This window comes from Copadichromis virginalis, linkage group LG1 (assembly GCF_057382275.1).
Source record: "Copadichromis virginalis isolate Kocher_CV1m ecotype Utaka linkage group LG1, C_Virginalis_male_GT1.1, whole genome shotgun sequence".
Taxonomy (NCBI): Eukaryota; Metazoa; Chordata; class Actinopteri; order Cichliformes; family Cichlidae; genus Copadichromis; species Copadichromis virginalis.
The window spans coordinates 22,644,700-22,661,367 of record NC_140618.1 but is presented as its reverse complement, the minus strand read 5'-3'; the positions used below and the strand labels follow the sequence as shown (position 1 = coordinate 22,661,367).

Genomic DNA, 16,668 nt, shown 5'->3' with positions numbered 1-16,668 from the left:
ACCCATTTGCATGATTCAAACAATCCATTTGTGCGTTACCACCTTTTATAGCAGGGTGAAAAATGTGAGACTTTTGGTGTAGAGATTAAATTTCCCCTCTGCAAAAATGAATCCTCAAAGAATCCACTAGATGGGTGTTTTGCTTTCTGGGTGGATCAGAGGACGATATTTAGTAGCTACAAGGACACAAGTAACACGGCTCAGTTGAGATTCACAGTGGTGTTGAGTTACATAAGCAAGCATATTCTGTATATAAAACATGGACGCAGCTTATAGGGCTGAAAGGTGAAACCAATGTGGAACTGCCTTAAACCTGTATTCTTTGTAATAGCCGGCATGGGGCATCTCCTCAGCCTTGAATCAGACCAACAGTTGGGTAGAAAGCTAAGAAAAAAATGGCCCTTGGCTAATTTGTTCTGTAAACTTTGTTTCCTGATGGCTTTATGTGTTCGCTAGCTCGTTTGAGGTTTAATTATGGGACTCCCTTAGCCAAACATCACAGTGGCTATGTCACTTTTTTATACTGATTCACAGCCATATATCTAAAAGGTTAATGCCACCAAATAAACAACTTAAGAAGAAACTATCCAATCTGAAGCTAAATAAAACCAAGGAAATGCACACCAAATGTGGTTCTTCAGCTTCATTGATGCTTTCTGGTTTTGAATAAAACTGTTGTACAATCAGTTTGGAGAATTATAAAATAAAATTATAGATATATATTTTAACTCAAAAGTACAGTTTTTAAATTTAATGTTGCTGAAACAACAAAGTAATAAAAAAAATCTATCTGATCGAGAAATCACTCATCTTTGGAAAAGAGAGTTTATTACAGAGAAATGGCTCTTTCCAAAATAAAAGCTACACTATACGCTTCTTCTGGGCTATATTCTCAGCAGCATATTGAACATATCAGGTCCCCATAAGGAGAATCATGTGCTAACGGCTGTCTAAATGACTCGGGTAAAGTTTGTAGCATGCGTGCTTGTTGTTTTTGTCTGCTTCCACTTGTCTTTGCACTAGGATGATGTTGGTGTAAATGTGCAGTCATATTCGTTGTGTTCCCACTAGTGCTGTCAGCGTTAATCTCGTTAAAATGACATTAACGCCATAACGTGGCAAAGTTCCGTTAACGAGTTACCGCGGATCGCCCCGTGCGTGGGGGTGTTAATAAGCTAACTGCGCTAACGCACTAGTTCCCACCAATTGAGCATTGCGTGGCACATCCGACATACTGTTTTACTTTTGTCCATGACGCGCTTACCATCAGGGTAGGGCTGCCACAAACGATTATTTTGATAGTCGACTAGTCACCGATTATTTTTGCGATTAGTCGACTAATCAGATCATCATCAATTGTACGTAAAACGTACAGCTTATTGCACCAGCATGCATCTGCTCTTATATAACTATCATTAGCTTACAGCTTGAAGTGTTTAAGGTATGTGCTAACTAAAAATAAAGACAAGATGATAGTTTATTAAATTTTAATGAAATGTGCAGATTGTTTCGGTGGAGTTCACTAAACTCAGCCGATTTACTCAGGAACAAATAAAATACTGAAAAAAGCCAAACAATAAAATTTTTAAGTTATCCAAGTGACTTATATATCATGTTTAACCTGAGTAGCGAAAGACGGCGCTGGGTTTGAAAACGATTTGCCGGGTGTCCGGTGTTCTCACGGGCTCTAGCTAGCTATCGAGCTGGTGGGTAACAGACGTCTCCGAAAACGTCAGAGCGCTTTTGAAAATATGTGGTGTCTTGATAAACTGAGCAGATATTTGAGGTTTACACAGCTACATTCTCGCCTGAAAACATGTTAAACGTTTATTTTGTGACCCAGAAAGAATAATAAGAGTAGTATTAAAACTAACCAGCTGCCGCCATTGTCGAAAACTGAGCTGGGCCGCGCTATGAATTCTGGGACGCAGCTTCTTCTTCTTTGGGGTTTAACGGCAGCTGGCATCCTTGTACATGCAGTGCTGCTATCTTCTGTTTCAGTCTGTTATTACACTCTTAAATCCTACTACTTATTCCTGCGTCTTTTGGGATCTTACAAAGCTTCAAATGACGCGTCGACTATTAAATCAGTCGTCGACGATTTTGATAGTCGATGTAATCGTGACTAGTCGACTAATCGTGGCAGCCCTACATCAGGGTCATGCTTCACACGAAAACCAAGATAGTTCCAGACGCCAGATCTGAATGAGAGTGGGGTAGGTTCAATTTCGGGTAGCGTTTAGGCAGTAGCCATGTTGCAACGAGCTTAGCTTCTGTCTTGCTAGCTTCCGCTGCACTCAGTGGATCTGCGCTCGACAGTGCAGCCTAGGCGGAGTAGTCGAACGCAGATCCACTGAGCGCTCAACACAGACAGCATCGTCAGAAGAAAAGTAGATAAAACAAATAAAAATTTTTGTATTGTTCAATACATATGCGTATCGAACCGAAAGCACTGTATCGAACGGTTCAATATCTATACGAGTATTGTTGCACCCCTAGTATCTTCCCCTCTTATTTTGTTGGTGCTGCACTTTGAAAGAGTCTATACAACAGTTTTCAGTTCCAAATCGACCTTGAAAGTCAAAGATGACATGAAGGATATTGCAGAAGAAATATTGGTTACTCAGTAGGCTTATACAGGCCCACTATGCTTTCTGAATCAAAAACATCCTCTTTCTGTCTTTTTTTCACAAAGAGCATCCTGCTCATATAAAATTAGCCGAACTGGACAAATTAGAGAAGAGCAAAAATGAAGGCAATACTGTAAGGCAAAAAACGTGGGCTTTGAACTTCTTTCGGGCTTTACTAAAAAATGTAAAAATGAAACTTTCATTTCTTTAAGAAGGCCTCACAGAATACTGAATATTTGAGGGAGTTTTGCAGATCCATGTGGACAAAAAAGGGGAGCACCAGCAGCTACGGAGGGTTTACACTGCTGTGTGAATGAGCCTCAGGTTAACTGTTCATGGGTTTTAATGCAGGGCTAAGAATTTATTTCAGCAGATAATGTCTTCAAAGGTGTTGTAAAAGCCATTGGAAGGGGAGGAAAAAGTGGAAAGAACACACAATGCCCCGGTTTCAACTAAAGAGCAGCACATCTTAGCATATTCTGATAATAAAAGAAGTGTACTAATACGAATCTCGAAACTGATTAATTTGCCATAAAACGTGACAAGAATTTTATCATGGATTTCACTGTGGCATTAACACAGGAAACAAGAGCCGCTGGAGAGAGACGGGGAGAAAAAAATTCTTGAGGAATGAAAAAAATCCCCTTGGCTTGACAGTATTTCTGAAAAAACAAAATTCCAGCCCCTCTATCTGCAGCCCTGGGAGGGGTAACAGCTTCAACAGGGGGGTTCTGTTTCCTCGGGGGTAACCAGCAGTCAGATGAGTTACCTACCTTACACCAAAATCTGAGAGTCACTGCTGAAATATAAACAAAAATTAGAAACCAAAAAACTTTGTCTGAAAGCTCAATAAAGGTTTAGTTTATACAATGAATTAAAAGCAACAGAGCTCTCATATTAACCTCTTATCTCTTCTAAGTCTCACATAGTATTGAAGTAACTACTGACAAGCTCTCATTTTACTGGTTACACATCAAATGGAAAAACACACTCAGTAAATGTAGTTGACACAAAGTAGCTGCCTCTGGTAACGTGGAGGTCTAAACAAACTAAGTTAGTGTGCAGAAAACATTCTTGTATTGGCAGCGATCCACTTCCAACCTACTTGCAGAACTTTTTGTGCCAGTTGAGCTAAATAAATGACCGTCCTGCGGCTTTGTGCCTACGACTAATTCAAAGCCACTCTGATATTCAGTACTCAGGATTCCCTCTTATGTAATGTTGCTTCATTATAGCGTGGTGAAGCCACAACAACAGATGGGAGATATGCTTGTTTTGTGCAGGAAGGCTGTCATTAAACAACCACAGAAATTAGTGTGCCTATGCAATATTTTGGCTTTTAAATCAAGTATAACTTCAAAACGAATTCTGAAACTTTAAAAAAATGATAAAAAATGCAGCTTCTCACATATGCTGTGCACATTTTAGTGCGCAGTTGCATGCCGTCTGTTGTCTTTGATTTGTTCAAAAACACTTGAATTATGATTCAAAACGATGCAGCGTTTCTGATCTTTATGTCTTTGAGTCGACAAACTGCCTTTTTGAAACTTGTTCCGTGTCATTACTACACGTAAATACAACCAGAGCAAGTGATCATCATGCGGGTTTACTCACAGTGAGTACATCTATGATCTGGCCAGGTGGGTCGTAGGGCTACACTGACCTACATTTTAAGAAAGAAGATGAAACACTGTTTCATAAAGATTGCCTGGCGGCAAGCCCAGCTTGCAGAGAGCTAAACACAGCTAAATGGCCCCAGAGGGAGACAGATACTGGGGCAATTTCACAGGGTTTAATTGAAGCTGCCAACTGGGTTTGGTTACTGATGAGAAGGAATGAGTTGAGAGAGATGAACTTGGTGGAAAACAGGAAAAGCAGCCCTGACATCCCATCAGCTCCCATTCATGGTCGGGACTGCCACCGTGCACCCACATCACTGGCAGGGAAAATATTTTGACTTGGATGCAATGAGAAATTCTCCGCGCTGCTCTTTCCCTAACAGGCTGAAAGCTGACAGCAAAATAAATGGGGTTCAATGTAGCTGCACATGGGGATGTTGCTAATTAAAATATATGTTTGCAGTCTTGGCTGATTAAATTCGTTATTTTCTTGTCCATGCTCTGTCATTAACAGGACTAGAAATGAGTAGAAAGAAAAAAAGAGAAAGGCGAAAGTGATCTTTTTTTCCTTTATAAATTGGGAAAAATATAATTGGAATTTAATTGATAAATTAGGATTTTACCCTTTTGATTTCTATATAAGTATGTGTTATAATTACACAGGTAAATAATAAATACTAACATTAATTTGAGGAGGAGTAGGTCATTTTTATTGCTTAGACTTTGGCTATGGACATTATTAGGAGTCTGCCACACACTGACCTGCCATTCCTCTTGTGTTATCTCTGAATTGCTCCCAAGCTGGCACAATGCTCCACCTGATCCCTCAGTCAGAGGTTTTTCACAGTCCTCCTTGATGTTGACCCCTCTTCTCAGCCCTATAATCCTCATTCTTTGTCAACTTCTAATCAACAGCGGCTGTTCTTCAGCAGTGTTCACTCTCTTAACTTCTGTCAGGTCTTTTCGCAACGCCGGCCACGGCTGGAAGACTGCTGAGCCAGGTAACCTTTTGTTAATTAGCAGCAGTAATGGACATTTGACAGTGTCCTCATAATTGGATTTAAGCTGGACAATACACCACAGCATCAACTCTATTCACCAAGAGACAGCTCGAATATCAGACCACAGCAAAAACAGAGTGTACTTCTGCTCCCACAAAGCTGTCTCGCACATTGACAGAATCCTGAGGATAATGCTAATAATATTCATAGGATTCAGTGATGGCCATTGTATTCAGTGACAGTGCAGAAAAGAGCGAGCAATATTGGGCAGGGTAATATCGCCTTATCTTGTTGAGAGACAGACAGACTGAGCGGTAATGGCCAGGCCCGCTAATACAGTTTGGAGTCAGGCACATGAAATAACTTCTGGGTTCGGTCAATCACAATCACCTTCGGGGAAAACAGGAGAAAAATATTCATTCCATCAACCCCAGCCTGCCTTTCTCACCTTTTTCCCCACATCTATGCAGAGTTTGATGGAAATGTCTCGAAAACAACACGTCTAAGTGGGGGGGGGGTGCTTTAATGTTTTTCATTTCTTTGTTTTGCACTGATTCTATTTGCAAGCCCAGCCTGCATGCCTGCACATCCTGAAAAGCACCATGCGAGCACGCTGCTAAGCTTTGTGTGGGTTTTTGTTTGCTTCGAGTATCACTGGCCAGCCAATAGGACGAGGATTAATCACTGAGACAGCGCCTGCTCGGCCACGCAGAGGAGCGGCGGCCCTCCCGAAAGAACAAAAGACAGTCAGATGACACACAGACAGGCTTGGTTTTCATAATCAGTGCAGCCCCGTGTTGCACTGACATTTTATTTATCTGTGTGTGCACATGTGTGTGTGTGACCTGCCACTTGACACAGTATCTCTAGTTTGGTGCATCTGACTGCCTGTCGTACTGCGTGTGTATGCGCGCGTGTTCGTTATGTGTGAAACTGTCACATCAATCCTCTCGAAGCAGTGGAGGTTTCAGCGGGGGGTCACACCTCTCAGCATCTTTTATGCTTTACTGTACCCAAGGGAAACACACAGAGTCAGGCTGGAAGATTGAAATCAGGCCACCTCCACTCCACTTAGACACAAACTATATTTTCTGTATTCCCCAGCAACTGCTTTTATTTTACAAACTTTAGCAATTTCTATTCACACGTGTTGCACAATCTACAAAGTACTTTGCTTTTTAGAAACTTACAGCACATCTGCGAGTCCCTTCATATCAGCTATAAAGCTGTGCTAATAAGGTTAGGGTGTCTTTTCGAAAGTGGAAGTTTGGAGAAAACAAGGAGACGATAATTACAGCAGCAAGCGCAGGAGGCAGGCCCGCTATGTAATAATGTATGATTCGAAGCTATTTTAAGACTGTGAATTGCTAAACCTAGATTTCTTTGGGGAAATCTCACTCACATTGCTCAGTAGAAACTATGCCAAGTAGGAGCACAGTCAGTGGCTCGTTTTTTGGTAATCAGGCTGGATCTGGCTCCCTTGTTTTACCTAGAATAGGTGGGGAACATGTTTCTGCAATATTTGGAGTTGGTACGCTGTGTCTCGTCATTGTTGTCATGGCTTAAATAGTGGATATGAAGGCAGGACATGCAGGTAACTGAGAGTAGGCCTGATTACAGCCGTCTCCAGCACCACTTTCTCTCCCCCTCCTATCTTAGTGAAAATCCTCAGCATGTCTAAAGATAGAAAACTGGAAATTACACCAAGATCAAATGAGCTGTTAAGGATTTCATGTTTCTCTTATGATTAATTAATACCTAAACTTACTAATACCTCCTGAAAGGTCAGAGTAACAACACATTCACATAAAATATGACGTTGATTTAGAATCATTGCATGAATATGAGGGACATTTTTAGATGATTAATCCCTGATGAAGATTGTTTAAACATTTAATTTCTTTCTAGTTCATCCAAATGTTTTTAACCTCTGCGGCAGATGTAAAGCAACAAATAAGCCGGTGTTTGGGTTTGCGTCTTCCTTAATGATCAGTCTGAGGACCATTTTCAACCTGCAGATTCATCACTTTGTCAACATGTCAGCAAAACAAGCAATTAGAGACAAACATGATGTCTGCATGATGTCAACCAACCCAAAAACCAAACACTTATGATCATGTAAAATAGTCATTTATTTGAATAAGTAGGAATAGCAATGCCATTTGAAAATAGACAGAAAAAAAGCCTGATGCAGTTTTAATTTCTGACAACAATCCTGTCTATTGACTAATGGATTAACTATTCATTGCAGTTTTATTGCAGTATTATTATTGTTATTTAAATTATTATTGTTATTATTATTATTACTATTATTAGCTTTCTGTGATTAACGGTTAAGAATAATTCATATTCAGTCATTTTATTTATTTTCCCTTTAAGGCTGCCCTCCTTTTAAGTCACTTTTTTTCTGATTGGCTGCCTCTCACAAACAGGAGGGTTGAACAGCAGGTGAGTGGGGCTTCTGCTCTCACTGCCAGAGCTACGTACTTAACATGACCGTATTAAGGAAAATCTGCTTTCCCTGACATCATATGGAGCCAAAAGTAGAAAAAACTGTCAGGAACATTGTGCACATCATTTTTCAAAACCAGTTTTACAGAATATATATGTCAGCAAATATGGAAAAGCACCTCCAAGCACCTCTCTTAGCTGTGCAGGATTGAACAGACTGAACAAGAATGAATTTTGGACCATTTCTACAGAATTCCAAGATTTTTAAGATGTTTTGAGTAAATGCTTCTCTTCAGGTACTCTCTCACACTGATAAGTCCTTACAAAAGTGATGTTATATTTTCAATAATTTAATTAAATAAACAAAATAAACTGTCTGTCCGATTCTATTTCCAGGGTTTACATGGATACCCAGCTAGCAACCCTGCAATGCACTAGCTGACTCAAATTACACATGCAACCATCCTTAAAACTAGTCTAATACTTCAGTTCCCTCTTTGATTTAAAATCCATGGATTTCCCATAAATACTGCAGACACAGGGAGTCCCAAATGCTACAGCAAGAGCAGGCAGCATAAATGAATGTCTGCTGCTGTATGTGCACATGAATCTAGAGTAACGTCTCCCAGTTAAAAGAAAGCAATGTATAATACATTTCAATAACCTCACTGCTCTACAGTAATAACTGCATCAGAAAAAAAAGCAGTATTTTCTTGCATTAAAAAACACACATAAAATCCGAATATGCATAAACCAAAGGTAAGTGGAATATAAATTGCTAGACAGAAAAATATAAGAAGGATTATTAATAAAAACACAGGCTTACAATGCACAGATATATCACCGAAAAGACTAGCAAAAATGAATAAAACACAGCATTGCATCCACCCTTTATTTTCTCAATGATATGCCTGTTTCCCATATTTTATTGCAGCTACTGTTATCACAGCCTGCTCTATTAATGCATGTCTCTATTGCTGCTCGTAAGATTATCTCCCCTCTAGCATGCTGCAAACTGATGTGGGATAAATTGGCCTTCCTCTAGGGTGAGAGTTAACATAGCAACTGTTATGTATGCAAAAAGTAAAGGGAAGTTTCTCCAAGCATAATTACATATGTTTAAAAATCAAGACTCTGGTAATAAATGTGGAATTATATTCTAATTGATAATGTTTATGTTCCATCAACCTTTACAAACTGAACTGTCATGCTTTTATCTTTATACAAAATGACAGGTAAAAGGAGGTGGGGGAAAAATCAATGCAAGGATGGCAGCTTCCTGATACACTGCCTCAGTCACTTCATTGTGGTGTGCTGAGTACTAATTTCACTCTCCGGGGATGGAGCCAAGAATCATAAGAGACAGCAAGAGCAGAGGAAGGTCTGACGGGGCTCAGCAAGACAGGCTGACCACAACAGAGGCACATGCAGCACTGATCCAGAAATCTGGATTATTGCATCTCTCATTTGAATCCCCTTACATCACATTGCTGTCTCTGGTCGCTAAAACAGCACTGCAGATGTTTTAAAGGTTCCTACCGCTGCCCTCTGGATCAAAGCAGTCAACTGGATCCTAACCAAAGGTTCAGGTTCAGCGTTTTGTATTTGACCATGCACTTTGATTGTATGTTAACCATTAGAAATACAGTGGTGAATAAAGTCGTGACATTATCGTCACACTATTTTGTTTGATTCTTGTTTATGCCTCTTCTGAATAGAGCCCATGTTTACCTTTTCAGTTAATATTCAGAAAATAAATTTTATAACACAGAATACTGACAGCGATTAAGACTGTCCACGCAATTAAGAAAACAAAATATTTATTTACATTTAAGACTTTCTTTTTAATTTTAACCAAATATCTTCGGCTGGGGTTAAAATTGCAAGGCTTGACTCAGCTGTAGGAATGCTCTAACCAACCACCTACCAACACGGTGATAAATAAATATAGAGGGGTGTTTAATTTCCTCAAGAACAAATACGGTTTTGTTTATTAAATGGTAAAAAATGACAGTAAAATATGTAGATGTCATTTAGGTAAGGTAACATAAAATGCTTTAATTAAATGAGAAAGAAAATATGAACGAAGCCACATGATGCTGATGCCGTGACAGTCTACTGTGAAACCCTGTTTTGAAGGCTTGCAATCGCTTGAGAAGAAGGGGCGGAGCTGGCTGTGAAACTGCCTGCTCATTGGCTACTGACTTGCTACTGACAAACCATTAGCAAATGAGCATATGGTTTCATTTGGAAACACAGCATCACCAAGATTTTCAAAACAGAATTATTTTTTTCTTGATTATGATTCAAAACAAGTGACTGAGCCCATAAACTTAACAGGAAAATCTTTGCAGAGGCCAAGACAGAAAGCAGTTTTCCCATAGACTTCTATAGGACCAGAAGTCTTTTTGCAGTCATAGCTATCACCATCTGGTGGCCTTCAGATAGAATGTAGGTTTAAGGCACATTTTTCTGACCTGGAAACTTCATCCATGTTTTTTTTCTTACCATCTATGAGTGCTATCTAAAGGGCTAAGAGAAAACTAGAATCTCACTCACCAAAACTGAAGTGCAGACTTCTGTGATGTAAAACAATCAATGAATAGTCAAACAATCCATTAAAATTGCTCCAGCAGCACACACACACACACATACCACCCCTAACTCAGGAAATATATATACTGTCACCTCAGAGTTGTTATGAAGGGTGAGGCTGTCCATAGAGGACATTTAATATTTTCCACCTGGCTGTAAATGTGCTTGACAAAAAAGTATATGGAGATGCCGTTTTTGCCACTGCCACTGGCTTCATTTTACCCATTGCATCCACAATCACCAGCTTTAGTCACCTGTTAATAAAACATCCCTGCTGAATGTGCATGTTTTTGTCTTTTCAGGACCCAATTCATCCCACCTGATGAGTCTTTCAGTTTGTACCCTGAGTAAAACACACCCACCTCACCTGCTTCCAGCTGCTCACCTACATCGTCTCTACTGAAAGGTCTTTCTTTAGGGGAAACTTCAGGAAATGTGCCCTAATGAGATTTTAGCCAGAGCCAAAGGAAAATTACCAGTGCTGTTAGAAATGTATTTCATTTCTTGTTTTTTTTTTTTTAAAGAAATAAAAGGAAAATGCATAAATGAATGCAGACTCTACAGTGAACTCACTGCAGGTAGTCAACCCAGATAGGCTGATTCTGAGCGAGCGTGCATAGATACACAGTAGATTCTTTGCAGTATTCAGATAATTGCAGGCACTATGAAGAGCAGAAGAAAGGAAAAAATACAAATGATTCTTTACACAGTTAACAGCATATGTGATGACAGATGTGACTTTACAGTGTGCCACCAAAATCCCGTCATGATTTAGAGGTTAGTTATCTGAGAATTTCACAGTATTGTACCACAGAACCAGTGTACATATTAATGATTCGTTGTCCTTCCCATCGTCTTCAAAGGATTTAATTAGTAAGGTACAACAGAAAGATAGCACTCTAAACGCACAACCCTGCAATGCATTGGCTGACTCTAATTGCACCCATCATCAAAGAGGTCTAAAGCTTCAGCTCTTTATATTATATATAGTGCAGATAAAGTTAGTCCCAAGTGGCAACCTCTGTGGCCAAAGAAAAAATCTCCAGAGCCTCCCATTTATAAACTCCCTAACTCCTTCATTCAACACTAAGGGGGATGGATTATTTTATGAATATGATTTATTCCTTTATTGAAAGGTGCCCATCTTTTCTCTCTCTATGAAGACTCTTAATTTTAGACTGACTGTTGAAGAGAGAGTCAAAATCAACAGTAAACATCATATAAGAGGACAACTTGACGTGGACAGGGGACACTGGTTAATGATGGATGACATTCAAGTGACTACAATAACAAAGACTGTAATACACTGTTGAGTGTCAGGATGATACAGAGCTCTATTAATTTCCCTCCCTACAGGAGAACAGTGCTGTGCCAGGGAGGATGAATATTCTAGCAGATAATTAATAAATGATGAGGAAAGGCAGTGTTGAGAGGCTCACAACACTTTGAATTGCTCAAGTATTCTTACATCTTCCCCTCTTCACCCCTTCTTATGGTATGTCTTCAGTGATGTAGTCCCACAATGCTCCTCCTTCGCCTTCATCAGCACAAAATCTTTGCTCACTTTCTCCGTCGCCAGCTTGTATTTGTGAATATTTATCAAAGTATTCTTCTAAAACAACTTAAGACTCAATAGCGTGAGAGACGGTGCTAACAGGTTTAATCATCAACAGTAACGGCACTCAGTCAGTACAGCTGCTGAATTCAAAAACTCCACAGCGACAAGGTGGTAAATGAAGCAAAACTGCACTCTTCTTTATAGCTTTACCTTGCGATATAAAGAACCTTGAGGCGACATTTGACTTGCCATATAAATAAAAATGAAAAAGCACAGTTGTGTAAGTCTGTGTGACAGTTTACTCTTTGTTTTTCAGTCAGCCGTAACCAAAAGACGTGTCAGCTATGGCTGTGTTATAGCTTGAAAATCAGTTAATGGCCTTAATTCATACAAATGCTGAGGCTGTTTAAAGTGTGCGAATCCTCTGTGTGAAACGAAACCCTTGTGTCTACATACAAACCAATTTGCTCCTCGTGGATCAGCTAATGGTTGGTTGCGAGAAGACACTGCAGGCTTCGGTTGCCTAGGCAAACCTCTAATGTATTTACCTCTCCCTCGTATGTAAATCAACGGTGTCTTTCACTCTCTCTTGGTGTCACTTCCTTCAATCGCCTCAAAGTCAAGAAAAGTTTTACTTGATTTGCACATTTGCAGCATTAAAATGAACAAAGGCTTTAAAACAATAGATCCAAGCTTCAAGATACATTTAACAATTAGTTAAAGACAACAAACCACCAGAATAACATTTCTTCACCCTCCTCTTTCTTTGTTATTCCTTCTTATTCCCTCCTCTACTCATTGTTTGTGTCTACACCACAACCTCAGTGGGCATCCAGGCAAGTTAAGGAGCTCCCGAGGGTTCATTGTTATGCTTTTCGGTTCAGTTCCCAGCTTAGAGTCCAAATGTAGCAGCACAAAGAAGGCTGCAATATTGGACATCCTATCATCTTTTTATTATTGCAGTGCACATTCTCCAAGTCTAAGCTGTCTCACCAATTTGGTAGGATGCTTCATGTGGCTCCATAAGAATTTCCTCCCACACTCCCCAGTATACCATTACAATATAATAACCTGCCAAGGCATAGTAAAGAAAACTTACTGATATCTTTAAGTAGGCAGAGCAGCTCTAGCATTTGGTTCAAAGGAGGACCTGGAACACAAAAGGAGAAAACTAAGCATCAAACTGACAAGCCACATGAAAGACACAATCCAGCGGGAACACTGAGCTTTGATTTCTTTCTCCTGTCAGGATGCACAGAGAATTAGGGGGGTGGTGATGATGTCAAGCAGGGGTTGTTGGGTCAGAGAGGTGATATACTGGAATGAGAATAAGGGCTCAAATTCACAGCAGAGGTTTTTGCAGTTGAATGAAAATAAGGCATCCAAAGATTTAGAGCCTCTTTCAATTTTTGCTATTTAGGGAAATCGGTTTAGGTCGAGATATAAACATTTTGAAAATATATAAATGTATATATATATATATATATATATATATATATATATATATATATATATATATATATATATACATGTGTGTGTGTGTGTGTGTGTGTGTGTGTGTGTGTGTGTGTGTGTGTGAAGGTTCCAAAAGGCTTGTATAAACATTTGTATATTTGTATATAAGCATCTCCACTGTGGTATAATCACAGCATCTGCTCTCGACACCGCACCTAAACTTCAGGAAATACAACAGGAGTGCAAATTTCAAACAAATATGTAACAAATTAAAACAAAATATGTACGGACAGTTTTTCAAGGTTTGACCTCGAGTGCTAACAATGAAGCTCAAGGTCAAATGCTTAGTATATTGTTGTGAAATTTGAAGACGATCCATACAAATTGTGGGTAATATAAAGCTTTTTTCAATTTTATTTATACAGGAGAAGATCAAGGAGCTTTATATTTCAAGGTAAAGAAAATCAATAGATTTAATTACACAACGAGATAGGAAAACTGTAAAGTAAAACTTATGCTGGTCTCAAGGCTTTAATTTTATTTAGCAAAAAGCTCAGAAAGCAAATAGAGCTATCAAACCAACGACTTTTCTCTACAGGCAGAGGTATGGATGTGGCAAGACATACTGAATCAGCAACATTAGCTCAGCTGCAATTTCTCCCCAAATCAGCTGGGTTTTACCATCTGCTGCTAAGCTTAACCCACATGTCACATCTCGTGCTCACGGCCTGAGTCCTTCTTGTGACAACTTCAGGGTTGCTGTCCTCACTTAGCAGTTGGATCAGATCAACCGTAAAACACACCACACACGCACACACACACACACACACACTGCTGGCATCAGTATAATGGCTCCTTCATGACAGTCAGTGGGGGATGTGCTGATAAAAGCAAGAGGGGTCAGAAAGAAGGTGGTCAAGCACTGGTGTGTGTAATATGTGATGAAGTCAGCAACGGCGGCACTTCTATGCCAAATAAAATAGAACAGCTCAAGAAACCAATGCAATAGGTACTGTTGAACAAGATGTACTAAAAATGCTTCAAAACAGCAGGTTTCAAACACTCTTAAGTCCTCACACAACATATCTTGTTGATCTCGCAAAAGTTGCACAGACAGAACGAAGACAGGAATAAATTACGCTTTTGAACTGCAAGTGAACACTTAGTGAGTCACTCTTCTAAAGAAACAAAGTTTAGCAGACACATGGGAGAAGAGATGAGCAATACCTGTGCGAAAGGCAGAAGACAAAGGAGCTACTAAAATAATGTGAGGAAAAACAGACACTGTGTTTATTCTGTGATTTGTTCTGAAATACAAAGGATACATTCGAGACAATTTTCTCATTATCTGTGGCAGCACACGCTTGTAATTTGTACTGTGCTCGTAATGAAATTGCTTTGACTTTCTAACTCTCTAAAGGTTTTTCACAAAATAAACCATGACATGCTTCGCCTAACCTTGACCAGGGTGAAACCCAAACTCAGTCTTAGTCCTCACATGGTATCAATCTCCACTATTTTTTGTGCCCACAACGACACAAATACATGCATGTTAGCAGTGAAAGTGTCTCTTCCTTTTTAGCACAGCTTACAATGGCTCCTCTCCTACTTGCATGCAGCCCTGAGGCTTGTTTTGGTCCCAAAAGTCCAACTCATACTGCAGCACACTGCAGTGTTAAAGACAAAACCCTCAGCAGATCACACTTCGGGCCAATCAGGGGAAGAAAAACAAACCTCCAATAGCAGACAAAACTCAAGTCAGCAGCAATCTAGGAACCTTGGACTAGTGTAATTCCCAGCACCATATTAACTTAGGCCAATGTGATCCAGTGCGGCAAGAGCACATGTTTTTCAGTTTCTTACATAAGCAATACTTTTCATAAATATTTGCCTCTCTTGTTTCTGCTTTTCTTAATTGCCTTATCAAAGCCATACAGCTCTAAGTACAAATTGATTTACTGTAAAGTAATAATTGTTTGTGAGCATTCAACCCAGAAATTAGAAGGGCAACTCTATGCACATGCACTCGTGACTGAATACTAAATACATATTTTAAGGGCATTTATTTTTTATGGTATTACAAGACACCTCCCCACCAGCTGCAAGTCTTGGAAATTACTGTAGATGGAAATTAGCCTACATAGCCACTCTTCAAAGGTAATGGTGGGCTTGTTTAGTGCAATTAAAAACGGTCATGCTTTGCCCTTATTCCAAGTTACTATTTAAGCAGTGTTATTTGTCTGTACTCAGTCTCAGCACTGCACTATGTAGAACAGCACTTGTTCAAACTCTTCAATGTAAGTAGTGGCTCACACTGTCAAAGGTTGGTAAAATAACCATGCAAATTCAGAGATTTGATTTCCGCTAGCTGAGCGTGACATCGGCTGGTGGTAATACAGAGCAATCAGGCTTAAACCTGTATGAGAAAAAAAACTGGAGGGAACAAACATGCCAACAGAAAATGTCAAGTTCCCTTAGTTTATCCAGAGACTTTGCTCTTCTTTCAGTTATTCACGTGACAGTTTTACTTTTGACAGGAATGACAGACTGTTTGACAGCACAAAGAAGAAATTTCAAAACTGCATTTTGCCCAGAACTCTGACACAGTTAATATTCGTAGTAAGGCAGCAGCTACTAAAATGTAAAATGATTTGCTGTTGATTGAAGTCACTGCAAAAATTATTAATTAGGGCTAAAAGCAGTAGATAGCCAGTGAACCTCAATATTACTCATATGTTGTATGGGTGAACACAAGCAAATGCACATAAAAGCAAGCTGACAGCTTTACAGCATCCTTGAAGCCACACCCACACATCCACTCAGAGCTCATCTCCAGCAGGAAATCTACCCCACTGATCTCCATCCTCCCTTCCTCCTCTATCATGAAAGGTAAAAAACATACATTATGCTCACTCTGAAGCCTCGCATGGGCCTCTCCTTGGTTTTAGCATCCCATCAGCATACAGGTTTGCTCACACCACGCTTCCTTGACCTCCTTTTCCACAACAACAACTAAGCAATCCTTTCTGTCTTGCAGACCTAAGGCACCTAAAGATTGAACAGAGGGTGAACTGAGTGGGATTTAAAGGCAGAGCACAGATAAACAAGCTGTCCTGACCTGCAGCAATGTTTAGCAGTTAGAGCTAAGCCAAAGCAAATGCTTTATTCCACCGATTCTGTTTTATGCTGCCGTATAGAGGGTTTACCATCACAACAGCATAATGACAAAGCAGCGCTGTGAACACTGAGACAACAACTTGTGTTGTTGTTTTTAAATTCATTATCCATTCAGCTGAAACCCAGTTCTCTCATTAGTATTCCTCAGCTAACTCACGTCGACCGAGGCTGAGAGGTCAGCA

General features: G+C 39.7%; 1 protein-coding gene across 3 annotated transcripts in view; it reads right to left on the bottom strand.

Moving 5' to 3' along the window:
* apba2b (amyloid beta (A4) precursor protein-binding, family A, member 2b) overlaps nt 1-16,668 on the bottom strand; it is a 91,186-nt gene that overhangs the window by 55,360 nt on the left and 19,158 nt on the right. For 2 of the 3 annotated variants that reach the window (XM_085455011.1, XM_085455035.1), the window contains exon 2: nt 12,954-13,004. The exons of the other annotated variant lie outside the window; for it this stretch is intronic. The gene's annotated coding sequence lies outside the window, so the exon portion shown is untranslated. The remainder of the gene's footprint in view (nt 1-12,953; nt 13,005-16,668) is intronic. 3 annotated transcript variants of the gene reach the window in all.